This window comes from Chiloscyllium plagiosum, unplaced genomic scaffold (assembly GCF_037043375.1).
Source record: "Chiloscyllium plagiosum isolate Xiang-an unplaced genomic scaffold, Cpla_swu_hap1 HiC_scaffold_20, whole genome shotgun sequence".
NCBI lineage: Eukaryota > Metazoa > Chordata > Chondrichthyes > Orectolobiformes > Hemiscylliidae > Chiloscyllium > Chiloscyllium plagiosum.
In genome coordinates, this window is record NW_028270158.1 from 43,406,143 (window position 1) to 43,426,704 (window position 20,562).

The window sequence follows — 20,562 nt, forward strand, 5'->3', positions numbered from 1 at the left end:
GGGAGGGGGGGGAAGAGGGAGGGGGGGAAGGGGGAGGGGGGGGAGAGAGGGAGGGGGGGGAGAGAGGGAGGGGGGGAAGGGGGGTGGGGAGAGGGGGGGAAGGGGGGTGGGGAGAGGGGGGGAAGGGGGGTGGGGAGAGGGGGGGAAGGGGGGTGGGGAGAGGGGGGGAAGGGGGGTGGGGAGAGGGGGGGAAGGGGGGTGGGGAGAGGGGGGGAAGGGGGGTGGGGAGAGGGGGGGAAGGGGGGTGGGGAGAGGGGGGGAGGGGGGGTGGGGAGAGGGGGGGAAGGGGGGTGGGGAGAGGGGGGGAAGGGGGGTGGGGAGGGGGGGGGAGGGGGGAAGGGGGGAGGGGGGGAAGGGGGGTGGGGAGAGGGGGGGAGGGGGGAAGGGGGGAGGGGGGGAAGGGGGGTGGGGAGAGGGGGGGAGGGGGGAAGGGGGGAGGGGGGGAGGGGGGAGGGGGGGAAGGGGGGTGGGGGGAGGGGGGGGTGGGGGGAGGGGGGGGGTGGGGGGAGGGGGGGAAGGGGAGAGGGGAGGGGAGGGGGGGGGAGGGGGGGGAGGGGGGGGGGAGGGGGGGAGGGGAGGGGGGGAGGGGGGGAAGGTGGTGGGGGGAGGGGGGGGAAGGGGGGGAGGGGGGGGAAGGGGAGAGGGGAGGGGAGGGGGGGGGAGGGGGGGAGGGGAGGGGGGGGAGGGGGGGAAGGGGGGGAGGGGGAGGGGGGGGGAGGGGGGAGGGGGGGAGGGGGGGGGAAGGGGGGAGGGGGGGGAGAGGGGGGGGAAGGGGGGGGGGGGGGGAGGGGGGAAGGGGGGAGGGGGGGAGGGGGGGAAGGGGGGAGGGGGGGAGAGGGGGGGGGGAAGGGGGGGGGGGGGGGAAGGGGGGAGGGGGGGGGAGGGGGGGGGGAGGGGGGGGGAGGGGGGGGGAGGGGGGGAGGGGGGGAGAAGGGGGGGAGGGGGGAGAAGGGGGGGAGGGGGGGGAAGGGGGGAGGGGGGGGAGAGGGGAGAAGGGGGGGAGGGGGGGGAAGGGGGGAGGGGGGGGAGAGGGGGGGGGGGGAAGGGGGGGGGGGAAGGGGGGAGGGGGGGGGGGGGAAGGGGGGAGGGGGGGAGGGGGGGGGGAGGGGGGGGAGGGGGGGGGGAAGGGGGGGGGGTGGGGGGAAGGGGGGAAGGGGGGGGGTGGGGGGAAGGGGGGAAGGGGGGAAGGGGGGTGGGGGGAGGGGGGGGAAGGGGAGGGGGGAGAGGGGAGAGGTGGGGGAGGGGGGTGGGGAGAGGTGGGGGGAGGGGGGTGGGGAGAGGGGGGGGTGGGGGAGGGGGGTGGGGGGAGGGGGGGGGTGGGGAGAGGGGGGGGTGGGGGAGGGGGGTGGGGGGAGGGGAGGGGTGGGGGGAGGGGGGTGGGGAGAGGGGGGAGGGGGGGGTGGGTGGGGGGGGGAGGGGGGGTGGGGTGGGGAGGGGGGGGGTGGGGAGAGGGGGGGAGAGTGGTGGGGTGGGGAGGGGGGGGTGGGGAGAGGGGGGGAGAGTGGTGGGGTGGGGAGGGGGGAGAGTGGTGGGGTGGGGAGAGTGGTGGGGTGGGGAGGGGGGGTGGGTGGGGTGGGGAGAGGGGAGGGGTGGGAGGGAGGGGGGGAGGGGGGGTGGGTGGGGTGGGGAGGGGGAGGGGGGTGGGGAGAGGGGGGGAGAGTGGTGGGGAGGGGGGTTGGGAGAGGGGGGGAGGGGGGTTGGGAGAGGTGGTGGGTGGGTGGGGGGAGGGGGGGTGGGTGGTGGGGTGGGGAGGGGGGGTGGGGTGGGGAGGGGGGGGAGAGTGGTGGGGTGGGGAGGGGGGGAGAGGGGTGGGGAGGGGGGGAGAGGGGTGGGGTGGGGAGGGTGGGTGGGGGGAGGGGGTGGGGGTGGGGGGGAGTGGGGTGGGGGGAGGGGAGAGGGGGAGGGGAAGGGTTGACCAGACGACTTGGGGGGGGGGGGGGGGGGAAGAAGGGTTGACAAGACGGGGGTGGGGGGGGTGCGGGGGAAAAGGGTTGACAAGACCACGGGGGGGGGGGGGGGGGTGCGGGGGGAAAGGGTTGCCGAGACCACGGGGGGGGGCGGGGGGAAAGGGTTGCCCAGACCACTTGGGTGCGGGGGGAAAGGGTTGCCGAGACCACTTGGGTGCGGGGGGAAAGGGTTGCCGAGACCACGGGGGGGGGGGCGGGGGGAAAGGGTTGCCCAGACCACTTGGGGTGGGAAGGGTTGCCCAGACCACTTGGGGGGGGGGGGGGGGGGGGGAGGGTTGCCCAGACCACTTGGAGGGGGGTGGGTGGCGTGGGGGAGAGAGAGAGAGAGAGAGATGCCCAGACCACTTTTTGGGAGTGGGAGTGAGAAGTTGCTGAGGCCATGTGGGGTTGGGGTGAGAAGTTACCAAGGCCATGCGGGGTTGGGGGTGAGAAGCTGCTGAGGCCTTGCGGGGGGGGGGGGGGAAAGAGAGAGAGAGAGAGAGAGAGAACAAAAAGAGTTGGAAGCTGAAGGAATGTGTGGTGGGGCTGTCAGCAGTGAAGAATACTGTGGGTGTGAAGTCTGAGGGATGTTATGAGGTGGTCTAGGCAGCAGTTGAGAGGAGGGGGGTGTGACTGGAGTGAGGAGCTGGAATGAGGGGATGGATAGTGTGAGGGGAGGGGCTGTAGGATAGGGTGTGTGGGAAAGGAGTGTAGAGAAGACGCTCAACAGGATTACATTAGATTCTCTACAGTGTGGAAACAGGTCATTTGGCCCAAGTCCACATTAGAAGCTGGTCAGGAGGAGAAAAGACAGATGGACAACAGGGTGAAAGGGGTAGAGTTGCACAATATGGAGATATAGCATGTAACAGGATCATAAGGAAAAAAATTAGAGGGTTGAAGGGGGATAGGTAGGAGAGTAACTGTGAATGATGAAGAGCAATAGAAGATGTGGGGATCCTACCTTAGATATTATATTCAGTCTTAATTTCCATGGCTTAAATTAGCTTTTATCACAAAAACCATGGCTGCCATGCTGTAACAATTGAATATCCTTACTTGAAGGGCATGTGTAGACAAATTTGGTTCAGCTGTGAAGTGTCCCTTAGGTGCTGATCCCACAAAAGCCCACTGACCGGGTTCACAATCAAAGAATATCAGATCATTTGGAACTAAACCCCTGACTAATTCCTCAGCAGAGCAGAGAAAAATCCTGAGTTGTCACACCCATATTTCCTTTTAATTGAACATTTTTTCCTGAACACAGAATCTTGTCCATTCTTTTCCACAAAGAACAATATTCTTACACAATCACTACAGATTTCACAATTTCAACTACTCAAGTGAACCAGCTTTAAAAAGAAAGTATTTTACATTTCTGGATCCAGACAATTAAAGAGGCTAATTAAAATTAAAGGTTATTGAAAGAAATCAGTATACTTTAAAAAAATAATTGAGAGATACAAAGCTAACAAAATAAATTAAAGATTTCAACATGATTAATCACAAATGTTTGTGATCAAAATTGTGCCAACTCATTACATGAGACAGATACATTTTAGCAATTTTCTGATGATTGAACTCTTTAACTGTGTGGTCAGCATCTGGCAATAATGGATCAGTTTTTTCATTATGTTTCTTTCCAAGACAACATGTTTGCTAGCTAACCAGCTGGTATATTATATTTTAAAAAGGCAGTGTATGATTAGTTAGTGTAGCAATGCACCCACTCTTCTACTGAACAGCCAAGCACCCATATCAAGTGTGAGCGAAGCAAGACATTCAACAGCTGGATCCTCAAACATATAAATGTAGTTTTTAATTAGTGTTGTATATGAATGACAAATTAAATAAAGCACCAATACATAAAACTACAATGTGCTGTGATGTAATTTTAAGTGACCAGTATCCTATTTAACCCTGTAGCTATGGTGGTGTAGACAACAAGACTGGCCCTTTCATACAACAAAAAAAAAATGCGCCTGTGAAACATGTTTTGGAATACATGCCCTCTTTACAGATAATGGAGTACATTGAAGTGTGGTCACAGCCAACTTGTGCACAGCAAAATCACAAAATTGCAAATTTGAATAGTGACCTTTTAATCTGTTTCTGCAATGCTGGTTCAGGGATAAAGATCAGCCAGAACAGAAATATCTCTCATTTGTCTTCAAAATATTGTCAAGACCTTTTATATCCACTTGAGAGAACAAAGTCTCAGTTTAATGCCTCATCTGAAATATGGCACCTCCCCATCAAAGAATTGCTAAAACAAAGGAGGTGATCATTTGGACCAATGGATGCATTGGTTTTCCAAATGAGCAATCCTCCTAGTATCATTCTCTTGTAATTCTTCACCATTCTGCCTTTTCATATAATGTCAAAGATCACATGATACCAGGTTATAGTCCAATGGGTTTATTTGAAATCACAAGCTTTTGGAGAGCTGCCCCTTCAACAGATGACTTTTGAAATTGTCTACTCCAGTCCAACACTTCCACCTCCACATCATGTTCAGGTAAATCAACTTCCCCCTTGAATCCTTCAATTAAACCTGCCTTTCAGGAAGCACTACCATTTGTTGTATGAAATGTATTTTCTCACACCACCTTCACTCCTCCTGTCAATTAACTTAAACCTATGCCCGCTCTGCTTTTTAGCCAGTGATAACCCACAGGATGTTGATGGTGGGAATTCAGCAATAGTGAGAAAGAGTGACCATCTCTTGTTGGACAAGACACTCATGTGGGGCAAATGTTCCTTGTCAATCATTAGGCCAAGCCTGACTGTTGTCCAGAACCTACTGTGTTTAGCACAGACTTCTTCGATTCCTCAGGAGTTGTGAAATGGTACTAAACATTGCAATCAATGGTCACTGAACATTCCCAATTCTGACACTGCAAATGAGTGAAGCCGAAGATGGTTGGACTCAGGGACTCTACCCTGAAAAATTCCTATAAAGCTATGTTTTATGTTCTGAAATGATGATCTCCAACAACCACAGCATCAACCATTACAGCGTACCAAATTGCTTAATTGGTTATAAAATGCTTTGGAATATCCTGAAGCAGTGAAAGGTGTTTTTAAAAAAATGTACAACTTCTTTTTAGGTGTACAATTAATCAACAGCAACCACATAGAACAATGTTTCCTCCTCCAATTAATACAGCAGTCACTATAAATAATTTAACTGTTTACAGAATCACAACAGGTCACTTAGACTGCAACTAACCACCAACTGGCTACAAAGTACTAAAACCATACTGCAACTTAAAACTTGACTGTTAACAAAAATATATTCAATTACCTATCAATCACATCAGCATATTTTGCTTTAGTGTCAGAATAGTCTCAGATTAAGATAATGAAAGCCACACAGGAAATGTTCATGTCCCCTTCCTTTCAAGTGGTACTAATTACAGTGAAATATCCAGATGGGACCTTGAAAGTTAGCACAAGCATAGTACTGTAATGAACAAAATGCCACAAATATCAAATTATTAGTTGAAGTATGCCCTCATGTACTCTAATGTTTTTGATTGGAAGTTACTGAATTCTTTCCGTCTGTTTAAAGTCTGCATGCTGATCAAGGAAGATGCTAATCAGCTGTCTGGAGGCACACTCGAAAGTATTGGATTTCCCTTCTTGTTTCTCCTTTTCACCCTGTAAACATAGTACAGCTGACAATTGACAACTCATCATTGAATAAATCACATCTAAACTACAACATTTCTGAAAGCTCCAGCCTTAATTCTACATCTGCTAATATTCTTGCCCTTGGTGAGTATTCCCACATCAGCTCCACCTCAGAAGCTATACCAGGAAATTAGATTTATTCTTTCATATTTAACGCTTCTCTTTTTTTTCCAATTACTCTTTAAACCTTGGACTTGAATTGGCTGAAATAGCTGAGAAAGTCTCCCATGTAGAAAGATTTGGGTAACCTGGGATTATTCTCTTTATAGCAGCAAAGGTTAAGATTTGATGAAAACAAGCAAAATCATGAATGTTTTGATAGAGTAAATAAAAGGTAACGGTTTCCAGTGGCAGAAGGGTCGGTAATCATTAATTGTTGAAACTTTATTGCTGGAACAGCACAGCAGGTCAGGCAGCATCCAGGGAACAGGAGATTCGACGTTTCGGGCACAGGCCCTTCTTCAGGAATGAGCAGAGAGTGTTCAGCAGGAGAAGATAAAAGGTAGGGAGGAGGGACTTGGAGGAGGGGCGTTGGAAATGTGATAGGTGGAAAGAGGTCAAGGTGAGGGTGATAGGTCGGAGTAGGATGGAGGCGGAGAGGTCAAGAAGAAGACTGCAGGTCAGGAAGGCGGTGCCGGGCTGGAGGGATCCGGCTGAGACAAGGTGGGGGGAGGGGGGATGAAGAAACTGGTGAAGTCCAAGTTCATCCCCTGCGGTTGGAGGGTTCCCAGTCGGAAGATAAGACGCTCCTCCTCCGACCGTCGGGTTGTTGTGGTTTGGCGGTGGATGAGTCCAATGACCTGCATATCCTCGGTGGAGTGGGAGGGGGAGTTGAAATGCTGTGCTACAGGTTGGTTGGGTTGGTTCGTCTGGGTGGCCCAGAGGTGCTCTCTGAATCGCTCCGCAAGTAGGCGGCCTGTCTCCCCAATATAGAGGAGGCCACACCGGCTGCAGCGGATGCAGTAGATGATGTGGGTGGAGGTGCAGGTGAATCTGTGGCGGATATGGAAGTTTCCTTTGGGGCCTTGGAGAGAAGTGAGGGGGGAGGTGTGGGCGCAAGTGTTGCACCTCCTGCGGTTGCAAGGGAAGGTGCCGGGAGTGGAGGTTGGGTCGGTGGGGGGTGTGGATCTGACAAGGGAGTCGCGGAGGGAGTGGTCTCTACGGAAAGCTGATAGGGGAGGGGAGGGAAATATATCCTTGGTGCTGGGGTCTGTTTGGAGGTGGCGGAAGTGACGGCGGATGATGCGCTGTACATGGAGATTGGTGGGGTGGTAGGTGAGGACCAGTGGGGTTCTGTCCTGGTGGCGGTTGGAGGGGCGGGGCTCAAGGGCGGAGGAGCGGGAAGTGGAGGAGATGCGGTGGAGGGCACCGTCGACCACGTCGGGGGGGGAAATTGTGGTCCTTGAAGAAGGAGGCCATCTGTGTTGTACGTATTTTGAACTGGTCCTCCTGGGAGCAGATGCGGCGGAGACGAAGGAATTGGGAGAATGGGATGGCGGTAATCATTAAAGAACCTGAGGAGAAGTGAGGATTTATTTTTAAAACAATACAGCAGATTATGATGATCAGGAATACACATCTTGAAAGGGTGAGAGAAATAGGTTCTATAAATGTCATTAGTACTTAATGAAAAATGGATAGAGTTATAGAGACATACAGCACAGAAACAGACCCTTTGGTCCAACTCATCCATGCCGACCAGATATCCTAACCCAATCTAGTCCCACCTGCCAGCACCCAGCCCATATCCCTCCAAACCCTTCCTATTTATCCATCCATCCAGATGCCTTTTAAATGTTGCAATTGTAATAGCCTCCACCACTTTCTATAGCAGCTCATTCCTTACATGTACATTCACATCTGCATGAAAAGGTTGCCCCTTAGGTCTCTTTTATATCTTTCCCCTCTCACCCTAAACCTATGTCCAAGAGTTCTGGAATCCCCCACCCCAGGAAAATGACTTTGTCTATTTACCCTATCCATGCCCCTCATGATTTTATAAACCTCCAAGGTCACCCCTCAGCCTCCAAAGCTCCAGGGAAAACAGCCCCAGTCTATTCTGCCTCTCCCTGGAGCTCAAATCCTCCAATCTTGGCAACATCCTTGTAAACCTTTTCTGAACCCTTTCAAGTTTCACAACATCCTTCCAATAGGAAGAAAACCAGAATTGCATGCAATATTCCAAAAGTGGCCTAACCAATGATCTGTATAGCCACAACACAACCTCCCAACTCCTGTACTCAATACTCTGACCAATAAATGAAAGCATACCAAATGCCTTCTTCACTATTCTACCTACCTGCAACTCTACTTTCATGGAGCTATGAACCTGCACTCAAAGGTTTCTTTGTTCAGCAACACTCCCTAGGACTTTACCTTTAAGTGTATAAGATTTGCTTTCCCAAAATGCAGCACCTCACATTTATCTAAATTAAACGCCATCTGCCACTTCTCAGCCCATTGGCCCATCTGATCAAGATCCCGTAGTAATCTGAAGTAACCTTCTTCATTGTCCACTACACCTCCAATTCTGGTGTCATCTGCAACCTTCCTAACTATACCTCTTATGCTCACATCCAAATCATTTACAGAGGAACCTCCATTTTCCAAACGAGGGCACTATTTCATTCAGATAATTGATTATTCGGTAAATTGTTTCAATGCCTCTCCTCTGGGGCTCGGAGTTTTCTGAAGTTTCCTTTCTCCTCACTCTGCCTGCCTTGCTCCCTCTCTCTGATTCAGGGTTTGTTTCTGAGCAGACACATACTTGTGTGTAAGGGTCATGCAGCATTGCTGAAGCCTCTGCACCCCTCTCCCCGCCCCCATTAGTTCAATGAGATTGACACAGCGAGCACTTGCTAAGTTCGCTCCCCATTCAGGAGACTAGGCAGCAGCACACCGTGTGCAAGCTCCTGCACCCCATCTGCAACCCCAACCCAATCCAACACCCTCCCCCCTCCACAGCCCACCGCCATGCACCCCCACCACCATCCGCCCCACCCGTCCATGCCCGTGCCCCCCGTCCGACCCGACCACCCTGCTCCCGTAACCTCCCCACCACATCTGCCCTGCACCCGCGTCCGCCCCCCCACTCCAGGGCAGCCATACTGGACACCAACAGCAATACTGCTGCTGCTTTTAGGGTGAGTCTCAAAATAGCGCATACGCAGCCAGACACACACAACGTTTTAGACAAGTTCCACCTTTGCCCTGTACAGGACAAATGTTAGAGAGATTGTCTGGGGAAGGGGGTTTAGGGTACACCCCAGTGTAGAACTCCAGAGAAAGAGTGAGGCGAGAGAGCGTGAGAGGTCAGTCATTTCAGGATTGTGCTTGGACTCCCATTGATGTCCAGCACTCACTGAGTTCATATTTAATCATTGTAAACAAAAGACACGATCAGTGCTGAAAACACCTCTATGATGCAATGTTTCTTTCGGGACCTTGAGACATTCTTAGGATAATCAAGGTTCCTCTGTATATAAATGATGAAAAATAGTGGACCCAGCACCAATCCTTGTGGCACTCCACTTGTCACAGGCCTCCAGCCTGAAAAACAACCTTCCACCACCACCCTTTGTCTTCTACCTTTGAGCCAGTTCTGTATGCAAATGACTAGTTCTCCCTGTATTCCATGACTTCAAACCTTGCTAACCAGTCTCCCATGGGGTCCTGTCGAACGCCTTACTGAAGTCCATATAGATCACGTCCACCACTCTGCCCTCATCAATCCTCTTTGTTACTTCTTCAAAAAACTCAGTCAGGTTTGTGAGACATGATTTCCCACGCACAAAGCCATGTTGACTATCTCTAATCAGTCCTTGCCTTTCCAAATACATGTAAATCCTGTTCCTCAGGATTCCCTCCAACAACTTGCTAACCCACGCAGACATGTTCTCCCCGTGTCTGCGTGGGTTTCCTCTGGGTGCTCCGGTTTCCTCCCACAGTCCAAAGATGTGCAGGTCAGGTGAATTGGCCATGCTAAATTGCCCGTAGTGTTAGGTATAGGGGTAAATGTAGGGGTATGGGTGGGTTGCGCTTCGGCGGGTCGGTGTGGACTTGTTGGGCCGAAGGGCCTGTTTCCATACTGTAATGTAATCTAATCTAATCTAAACTTGCCACCACTTACGTCAGGCTCACTGGTCTATAGTTTCCTGGCTGGTCCTTACCACCCTTCTTATATAGTGGCACCACATTAGTTAACCTCTAGTCTTCCAGCACCTCACCTGTGACTATCGATGAAAGAAATATCTCTGCAAGGGGCCCAGCAATCATTTCTCCAGCTTCCCACAGAGTTCTAGGGTACGCCTAATCAGGTCCTGGGGATTTTATGCATTTCAAGACATCCAGCACTTCCTTCTCTGTAATATGGACATTTTAAGATGTCACCATCTATTTGCCTACATTATATAATCTTCCATGTCCCTTTCCAAGTAAACACTGACGCAAAATACTTAGTTAGTATCTTCCCCCATCTCCTGCGCCTCCACACAAAGGCCGCCTTGCTGATCCTTGAGGGGCCCTATACTCTCCCTAGTTACCCTTTTGTCCTTAATGTATTTGTAAAAACCCTTTGTATTATCCTTAACTCTATTGCCAAAGCTATCTCATGTCCCCTTTTTGCCCTCCTGATTTCCCCCTTAAGTATACTTCTACTGCCCTACTGCCTTTATCCTCTAAGGATTCACTCAATCTATCCTGTCTATGACTGACATATGCTTTCTTACCCAAACCCTTAGAGGTCATCCAGCATTCCCTATACCTACCAGCCTTTCCTTTCACCCTAACAGGAATTCACTATCTCTAGACTCTCGTTACCTCATTTTTTAAGGCTTCCCATTTTCCAGCCGTCCCTTTACCTGCAAACATCTGCTTCCAATCAGCTTTTGAAAGTTCTTGCCTAATGCCATCAAAATTAGTCTTTCTCCAATTTAGAAGTTCAACTTTTAGATCTGATCTATTCTTTTCCATCACTATTTTAAAACTAACGGATTTATGGTCGCTAGTCCCAAAGTGCTCCCCACTGACACTTCAGTCACTTGCCCTGCCTTATTTCCCAAGAGTAGGTCAAGTTTTGCACCTTCTCTTGTAGATACATCCACATACTGAATCAGAACATTTTCTTGTACACACTTAACAAATTCCTCTCCATTTAACCCTTCACACTATGGCAGTCCCAGTCTATAGTCTATGTCTGGAAAGTTAAAATCCCCTATCATAACCACCATTATTCTTACAGATAACCAAAATCTTCTTATAAATTTGTTTCTCAATTTCCCTCTGACTGTTAGGGGGTCTATAATAAAATCCCAGTAAGGTGATCATCCCTTTCTTATTTCTCAATTCCACTAAAATAACTTCCCTGGATGTATTTCCAGAAACATCCTCCCTCAGTACAGCTATAAGGCTATCCCTTATCAAAAATGCCACTCCCCCTCCTCTCTTGCCTCCCTTTCTGCCCTTCCTGTTGTATTTGTGTCCTAGAACATGAAACTGCCAGTCCTGTCCATCCCTGAGCCATGTTTCTGTAATTACTATGATATTCCAGTCCCATGTTCCTAACCATGCCCTCACTTCATCTGCCTTCCCTGTAAGGTCTCTTGCATTCAGATGAATGCAGTTTAATTTATCAGAGCTGAAAATGTGTTGCAGGAAAAGCACAGCAGGTCCGACAGCATCCAAGGAGCAGGAGAATCGACGTTTCAGGCATGAGCCCTTCTTTAGCCCTTCCTGAAGAAGGGCTCATACCCAAAACGTCGATTCTCCTGCTCCTTGGATGCTCCCTGACCTGCTGCGCTTTTCCAGCAACACATTTTCAGCTCTGATCTCCAGCATCTGCAGTCCTCACTTTCTCCTAGTTTATCAGTCTTACCTTGTTCTCTGCTTTGTCCCTGCCTGCCCGGACTGTTTGACTTGCCTCTTTTATCAACTGTACCAGTCTCAGATTGATCTCTTTCCTCACTATCTCCCTGGGTCCCACCCTCCTCCTTAAATCCTCTCGAGCAGCTCTCGCAAATTTCCCTGCCAGTATATTAGTCCCCTTCCAATTCAGGTGTAATCCATCCTTCTTGTACAAGTCACTTCTACTCCAGAAGAGATTCCACTGATCCAAAAACGTGAATCCTTCTCCCATACACCAGCTCCTCAGCCACTCATTTATCCGCTCTATCTTCCTATTTCTACCCTCACTAGTTCATAGCACCAGATATTACAATAATAGAAAATAGACAATAGGTGCAGGAGTAGGCCATTCTGCCCTTCGAGCCTGCACCACCATTCAATATGATCATGGCTGATCATTCCTAATCAGTATCCTGTTCCTGCCTTATCTCCATAACCCTTGATTCCACTATCCAGGAGAGCTCTATCCAACTCTTTCTTAAATGAATCCAGAGACTGGGCCTCCACTGCCCTCTGGGGCAGAGCATTCCACAGAGCCACCACTCTCTGGGTGAAGAAGTTTCTCCTCATCTCTGTCCTAAATGGTCTACCCCATATTACTACTCTCAAGGATCTCTTTTTAAAAAATTCCTGCCTAACTCTCTATATTTTCCCTTCAGAATCTCATCCTTTCCCCTTCCTATGTCGTTGGTTCCAATGTTAAAATGACCTGCTGGCCCCTCTCCCCCTTGAGAACATTCTGCAACATCTCTGAGGCATCCTTGATCCTGGCACCAGGAAGGCAACACACCATTCTGATTTTTCGCTCAGCCAAAGAAACATTTGTCTGTGCCTCGGAGTCCCCTAACACAAATATTTGAAGAGAAAAAAATTGCAAGATTTTAAGAACTGAAAAGGAAAGTATGACTCTATCAAAGAACAAACACAGACAAAATGGGCTCCTTCTGTATATTAAGATATTCAAACATTTCTGTCACACTCCTTGACAGAATATAGGAAGAAGTGCATTAGAAATAAAATGCCCTCTGTGACAGCAAGTATCCTCCACCCCTCATTTCAAAGATTCAACTGAAAACTGAAGCATTCCAACTGAGTTCAGTTAATGGGTTAGATAACTTCTCAGTAATTATGGGCTCCTTACAAATTATATAAGTTAACACAATGTCCTATACTATAACACACACACACACACACAGGAAGGGCTTATGCCCAAAATGTTGATTCTCCTGCTTCTCGGATGCTTCCTGACCTGCCAAGCTTTTCCAGCACCATGGTCTCGAGTCTGATCTCCAGCACCTGCAGTCCTCACTTTCTTCTGTATACATACAAACTCTAGACTAGAGTTTTGGGAAGTTTTAAGAACCAACATAATGGTTACTTGTCATCTTTTTAATGATTGCATTGCAATAAGCTTAAAATTAGGGCAGTAACAACTAAAATAGCGATTAATAAAAATTGTGAAGGATCAGCAGAAAGAGGCCTGCACATCAGTAATCATTAGACTTAGTGCTTTCCTGATGACTCATGAGGATTATCTGGTTGAATAATGCAGAACAGCTATACAATGTTAGATATTTTAACCTGCAACAACATATTTTATTGATCTTAGCAGCCCAGGTTTTGAAGGCAAATAGGATAAAGAAATTGTTCAGAGATCATACAGTCCACCAAAATGCTAGACCATATTTACTGTCAAGGATCACACAAGATTAATGGACATCGGACAGAGGAGTCAAGGTTGTGCTACATCTAGTAAACACCATCAGGGTAAGACAGGAATTAGTCACGACATTTTTAAAGAAAACTTCTAGCACTCAATTTAACAAAGCAAATTTAATACTGATTTAATACTCCGTCCAGTCGTCTATTGTCATTCTACGACTAGATTTCCTCTTCCGTATGCAAGACATCAATAAAAAAAAAGACTTGCATGTAAAGACTACATCTTTCTATTATCACTATATTCTGGTCTAACAGACAGTCAAGGATCAAGAATTTGTATATTAAATACCACACAAAGAATATCCTCATTTCACCAAACTGTGGACCACTCCACATTTAACTCTACATTAGTTCATGTCTTAATGAACTGATAACCATTAGTTTCATGTCAGAACTGGATTCCCTGAATAAAGAGCAATTTGTTAATTGGTTATACTTCCATTTTCAATATCAAAAACCACTGGTCATGAAATAAATGGTACAAATGGCGTGCTTCAACCTTTTCTTGTTAATCTACGTCCGAGGTACTGCTAAAAAGGAAAAGAATACCCACATGAAAGGTTTTATGTTGCTTTCGCCAGGCAGCAGTGTTCCACTATTTAAGAAAGGCAATAGGGAAAAGCCAGGGAACTATAGATTGGTGAGCCTGACATTGGTGGTGGGCAAGTTGTTGGACGGAATCCTGAGGGACAGGATTTACATGCATTTGGTAAGCCAAGGACTGAATAGGGATAGTCAACATGGCTTTGTGCGTGGGAAATCGTGTCTCACAAACTTGATTGAGTTTGTTGAAGAAGCAATGAAGGGGATTGACAAGGGCAGAGTGGTAGATGTGATCTATATGGCCTTCAATAAGGTGTTCGACAAAGTTCTTTGTGGTAGACTGGTTAGCAAGGTTAGATCTCATGGAACACAGGGAGAACTAGCCATTTGAATACAGAACTAGCTTGAAGGTAGAAGGGTGGTGGTGGAGGGATGTTTTTCAGACTGGAGGCCTGTTACCAGTCATGTGCCACAAGGATCAGTGCTGGGTCCACTACAATTTGTCATTTGGATGTGAACATAGGAGGTATAGATAGTTAGTTTGCAAATGACACCAAAATTGGAGATGTAATGGACAGCAAAGAAGGTTAACTCAGAGTACAACAAGATGGACCGATGGACTGAAGAGTGGCAGATGGAATTTAACTTAGTTAAACGTGAGGTGCTGCACTTTGGAAAGGCAAATCAGAGCAGGACCTATACACTTAATGGTAAGGTCCTGAGGAGTGTTGCTGAACAAAGAGACCTTGGAGCACAGGTTCACAGCTCCTTGAAAGTGGAGTTGCAGGTGGATAGGATAGTGAAGGCATTTGGTATGCTTTCCTTTATTGGCCAGAGTATTGAGTACAGGAGTTGGGAGGTTGTGTTGTGGCTGTACAAAACATTGGTTAGGCCACTTTTGGAATATTGCATGCAATTCTGGTCTCCTTGTGAAACTTGAAAGGGTTCAGAAAACATTTACAAGGATGCTGCCAGGGTTGGAGGATTTGAGCTACAGGGAGAGGCTGAATAGACTGGGGCTGTTTTCCCTGCAGCATCAGAGGCTGAGGGGTGACCTTATAGAGGTTTATAAAATCATGAGGGGCATGGATAGGATAAATAGACAAAGTATTTTTCCTGGGGTGGGGAATTCCAGAACTCTTGGACTTAGGTTTAGGGTGAGAGGGGAAAGATATAAAAGAGACCTAAGGGGCAACTTTTTCATGCAGAGGGTGGTACGTGTATGGAATGAGCTGCCATAGAAAGTGATGAAGGCTAGTACAATTGGGTTGTAGGTTTTGGGCTATAGGGAGAGGCTGTTTCCCCTGGAGCATCAGAGACTGAGGTGACCTCATAGAGGTTTATAAGATCAGGAGGGGCATGAATAGGGTAAATAGACAAGGTCTTTTCACTGGGGTGGGGAAAAGTCCAGAACTAGACAGCACAGGTCTAGGGTGAGAGGGGCAAGTTTTAAAAGGAACTTAAGGGGCAACCTTTTCACGCAAAGGATGGTGCATGTATGGAATGCGCTGCCACAGCAAGTAGTGGAGGCTGGTACAATTACAGCATTTAAAAGGCATTTGGATGTGTATATGAATAGGAAGGGTTTAGAGAAATATGGGCAAAGTGCTGGAAAATGGGACTAGATAAGGTTAGGATAACTGGTCTGCATTGACGATTTGGACCAAAGGGTCTGTTTTCATGCTGTACATCTCTATGGCTCTTTGACTCATATACCAAATTACAAATAGAAAATCACGACTTAAACTGCACGGGAAGAAAGTGAGGGCTGCAAATGCTCAAGATTGGAGTCAAAAAGTGTGGCACTGGAATGTTTCTGATGAAGGGCTTATGCCCAAAATGTCAATTCTCCTGCTCCTCGGATGCAGCCTGACCTGCTGTGCTTTACCAGCGCCACACGTTTCGAATCTGCATGGGAAGAGTTTGCTTTTTGGTTTACAAGTTTATCCTGATTGGTTAATGGATTGCCACAGAGAATGCATCAGAGAATCGTTATCCCTCAAGCGGAAACTCGTGCAATGAATGGGATATGTGTTTTGTGTATGTAAAGGACAGGGCCCTGCATGTAAATTTGTGTAAATGAGTCACAAATCTGCAAGCCTTATTGGTAAGCTTAAATTGATAGAGAATAAAATTCTTAATATAATTTGGATTGTATAGCAAATATTGCCCAATTGTAGAAGCACACCAAATGCTGGATTCTGCTTAGCAAGTACAGGCTAGTTGACTATGGTCAGTACTGTGCTTGCTGCAAATATCTTAAAACAAAAGTACTGTTTGGTACAATCTACTAGTCACTGGAATGGATGGCCTACTTACTTACCATTACACCAGCCCTAAAATTCATACTGATACCAAATTACTCACTTACTTAGGCAGCTGGACCTGTTTGTTTTACCCCATGATGATTCTCTTGTTGGAAGGAGAATACCACTCATTATTACTGCATATTAGCAGCATGAAAAGGCTAATTTCACCTGATGCAAGTTTTTTGAGACACCTTAGTCTTCTAGGGGCTCTTGAGGCACAGTTGTGGGATCCCTTTATCTGAGCCAGGAGGCCTGGGGTGAAATCCCATCTGCTACAGAGCTCTTTCAGGGTAACCTGAGGTACATTTGGCACTTTTCAGGACTGAACATGAGCACCTTAAATCCCTATTCCTGAGTTGTGCAATAGCCAGTAAGCAGTGATATGACTGGGATATCCTTTTTGTCTTAGGACAACAGTGATGTATTCTGTCAGGATTGCGTGATGAGCAAATGGGATTGGGCCCTATTTAAGGGATTGTTAATAAAGCTAATCTTCCAGGCCTGTGTAAGACAGTGGTAGAGAACTCACTAGGAGATTTTTCAGCAAATACATTGATGAAAATACATTGTTCGACTGCTCTATTTCTAACTGAGCCCAAGATACAGCCCATTTGGATAGGAAAGAAAATGTTCAAATGCAGCTGCAAATTCAAATGTAGTAAATAAATGATTTACAGATTAGAAATACTGTATACAAGGAGTAGAAGGTTAGACTTCATTCCATTGAGGATGCATTTCTCAATGAAACCAATGAAATGCCATGACAGTTGGGCCTGAATGGGATCCAATGTTAACACCCTCTGCTGCAAATGCACAAGTTCAATGAATGTATATGACTTCCTTGAGCAATACACTAGTGAATAGGCTAGCAGTGTCACACAAAAAAAAACATGGAAACACCATTGTGGGTGACAGGCAAATTCTGTATGGTCTTCACAAAGGTAAAGAAAACACTCACTGTATTTGGAAAAAACACACTGAGAAGGACTAGCAACTTACTCAACTATTTGGCCAATTTATGTTCTGCAGAACCAATCATGGAAAGGGTAAGAAATCTCAAAAGTCTGAGTAACAGGTGAAGCAAGCTGTTTCACACTGGTTCTATGCAGGAGGAACAGGAGTGATTTCTGTATGAACAGAGTTCTGCCATCAAGATGTTTCACTTGCCACAAAAATGAGTAATGTGATATATGAATTTGAGTAGCCAAGTAATGACAGGTATGTAGGCCAAACATCCCAATGACTGGCATAGTACACCAAACTTAGAGACAAAAAAAAACTGCGGATGCTGCAATCCAATATAGACAAGTAGGAAGCTGGAAGAACACAGCAAGCCAGGCAACATTAGGAAATGGAGAAGTGAACGTTTCGGTTGTAACCCTTCTTCAAGGTTACGCCCAAAATGTTGACTTCTCCACCTCCTGATACTGCATGGCTTGCTATACTCTCCCAGCCTCATGCTTGTCTACCATACTACATCAAACAGCACATTCCTTACGCTACTCACAACAGGCTGCATACTGTGTGCTACCTACACATGTTTGCAAAACTGAGAACATAGCAATCAATATTGATGTGATTCTACAATTAGATAAGGATTGCTAAACTATCCTGATGTGCTGAAAATTATTCTCACTGACAATCAATTTAGTTCGGTTTGCAATATTACTCACTTCTAGAAGTTACATATATTCACATTCAGGACCCTGCTCTTTGTGAACAGAAAGAACGCGACTGTGCATTATGCCTTTTTCAGCTTGGACATCCATTCTCTGGTCCTTTACCTGTGACAATGCATTGACTAATACGAATTTACTTTAGTTTGAGTTTAAATAAAAACTTTGTGGTTAACTGTCCTGAGTGCATTTTCTATGGCAACACCTCTACTAGAGTCTACTTGTCAAACATGTTGCACTCCCTTCTCCTACAGTATAAATGATTATTCTGCTTTGAGAATTTTTTTTAAATTTTGTCCTGGTAAATTTAAGACAAAAACCTCAATAGTTTGTCTCTTTTTTCAGCAATAGTCGAAGTTCTGTAACACAAAGCAACTATTAACTACATATTGTGCCCTTATCTCTCACATGGACACGACTACTCAGAACCAATCTGGTTTATTTTACCTAAGAACTAATCATTCTGCTTTTGAAAATGTATCTGCAAGCTATTGCAATGCATCTTTTTGATAATACACAGCACTGCCACTGTGCACTAATGGTGGAGCAAGTGAATATTTAAGATGGGATGGCCATCAAGTGGGATACTTTGCTAAAGAAACATCAGGCTTATAGATTATTGTCTGAAATGCACACACCTAAACAAATTACTCGTAGATAATGAAATGGATTTGTTGAATGGTAATTATCATGGGATTCCCAGCCTCTGACCTACCCTTCAACAGCAATATTTACATAACTGGTCCAGTTAAGATTTTGGTCAATTGTGACTTTCAGGATATGAGTCAAGAGTGTTGTGCTGGAAAAGCACAGCTGGTCAGGCAGCATCCGAGGAGCAGGAAAATCAACATTTTGGGCAGGAGCCCTGAAGAAGAGCTTTTGCCCGAAACATTGATTTTCCTGCTCCTCGGATGCTGCCTGACCTGCTGTGCTTTTCCAGCACTGTAATCTGCAGTACTCACTTTCACCTACCTTCAGGATCTGGTTGGTGGAGAAGTTCAGTGATGATAAATGCTGCTGAATGTTAAGGGGACATTATTAGATGTTCCAGAGTTGGATATGATTATTATCCCACATACGTGACACACAAATATTACCTGTCACTTTTAGCCAAAGCCTGAATCTTCTCCAGGTCTTTGCTAAATGCTGCCAAGGACTGCTGCTATTCCTGAAGAATCGCAAATGATATTAAACACAGTGAAATCATCAGCAAACATCCTTACTTTCCACCTTACAAATTAGTGAAGGTTATTGATGAAACAGCTGAAAAACTGAGAGATTTGGATTCAAGTCCTGCCTGCTCCGACGGAGTGTAATAATGTGTTGGGATTGAGACAATTTGCCTCAAACGATCACAACTATCTTCCTTTGTGCTAGGTACACCTCTATCCAGCAGTGAATTTCATTTGATCCTTATTTATATTAAATTACTCAGGTTCCTTGCTAGGTTCCTCTCATTTTGCGTGGATTGCGGCGCACTTTAGAGGGGACGGTGGCTCTTTGATATCACATTGTCAAATCTGCCATGATGGAGGAGGAAAAAGCGAAGACTGCAGGTGTTGGAGATCAGAGTCGAGAGGGTGGTGCTGGAGAAGCACAGCATGTCAGGCAGCATCTGAGGTGTAGGATGCTTCTGCTCCTCAGCTGCCGCCTGACTTGCTGTGCAAATCTGCCATGATGTCAAGGCTGGCCTATCCTACCTCTTGTCTGCAATTCAGCTCTTTTTGATCGAGTCTATAATGGAGGTCTGAAGCTTGAATAGTTCTGATGGAACCCAAACTGACAAACAGTGACCATCACATTATGAATATCATTAACACAAGCCAGATCTTTAAAAAAGTGTCCCCGTTTAGATTTCACTTTTGAAATTCAATTGGTAACTATTTGCGTACATCCGGATAGATTATTTTTTAAACGCTGAAGTCACAACTGGCAGCATATTGTCAACTTTAGCAACTGATAACTCCTCCAATCTTTGCCTTTATCCCTGTTGTTTGACTTAAGTACAGATAAATATTGAGATTAAGTCTCGGACAACTTTCTCCCCAGTAATTCACTCCGGTACCAAATGCGTAGTAACCCCGGAACATCAGTTGTCATTCAATACACTTATGCTGCTGGTCCTCTAACCCCATATCTCCTGTGTGGCCCGGTATCATACTTTGTTACACAGCGTCTTATCAATAAGATGGAGAAAACAAGTAACAGAGAAGCAAGCATAAAGGAAAAAAAGAGACGCAAGGCGAAAAAAGGAAGCGGAGAGATCGAAATATAAAGGAAAAGTGAGATGAGGAAGATATGAGGGAAAAGAACATTTGGGCGGCACTACCCTCACTACAGCGAGCTTTCGGACCCCTTGCTTTGTTGAACCATCACCAGACACTAAACCACTAATTGCTGATTGACTTGTTTGATCCTTACCCGGAAGCGGGGGAGAAAGTGAGAATCCGTCACGTGTAGACTATTAACCGATGTGGTGTCGGGCTCAGTCCCGCCCAGAATCTGGCGGTGAAATTGATGCCGGTCACCGGGCTCTTTGCCCCTCTATGAGCGGGGAGTTTTCAAATGCGGCGCGCACCTCGGATATGAACTACATTTCCCAGCATCTGCTGTGGGAGACGGGACCGTGGCTCAACCTGGCATGTTGGCTTGCAATGTCTCATGGGAAATGTAGTTTCCGCGTCAACCGTAATACAGTCCCAGAGGTGAATATAAAAATAAAATTTATCCATAGTTACCTATTTTAAAATACATATGTGGAGAATTAAC

The 20,562-nt window shown here is 47.0% G+C and overlaps 1 protein-coding gene across 3 annotated transcripts in view; it reads right to left on the reverse strand.

Annotated features, from left to right (window-relative positions):
- The window catches only part of capn15 (calpain 15), a 322,263-nt gene extending 301,937 nt beyond the window's left edge, over window positions 1–20,326 (reverse strand). For 2 of the 3 annotated variants that reach the window (XM_043711453.2, XM_087997884.1), the window contains exon 1: window positions 20,215–20,326. The gene's annotated coding sequence lies outside the window, so the exon portion shown is untranslated. The remainder of the gene's footprint in view (window positions 1–20,214) is intronic. The other variant, XM_043711451.2, reaches the window with a different exon arrangement.
- Window positions 20,327–20,562: the final 236 nt, after the last annotated feature.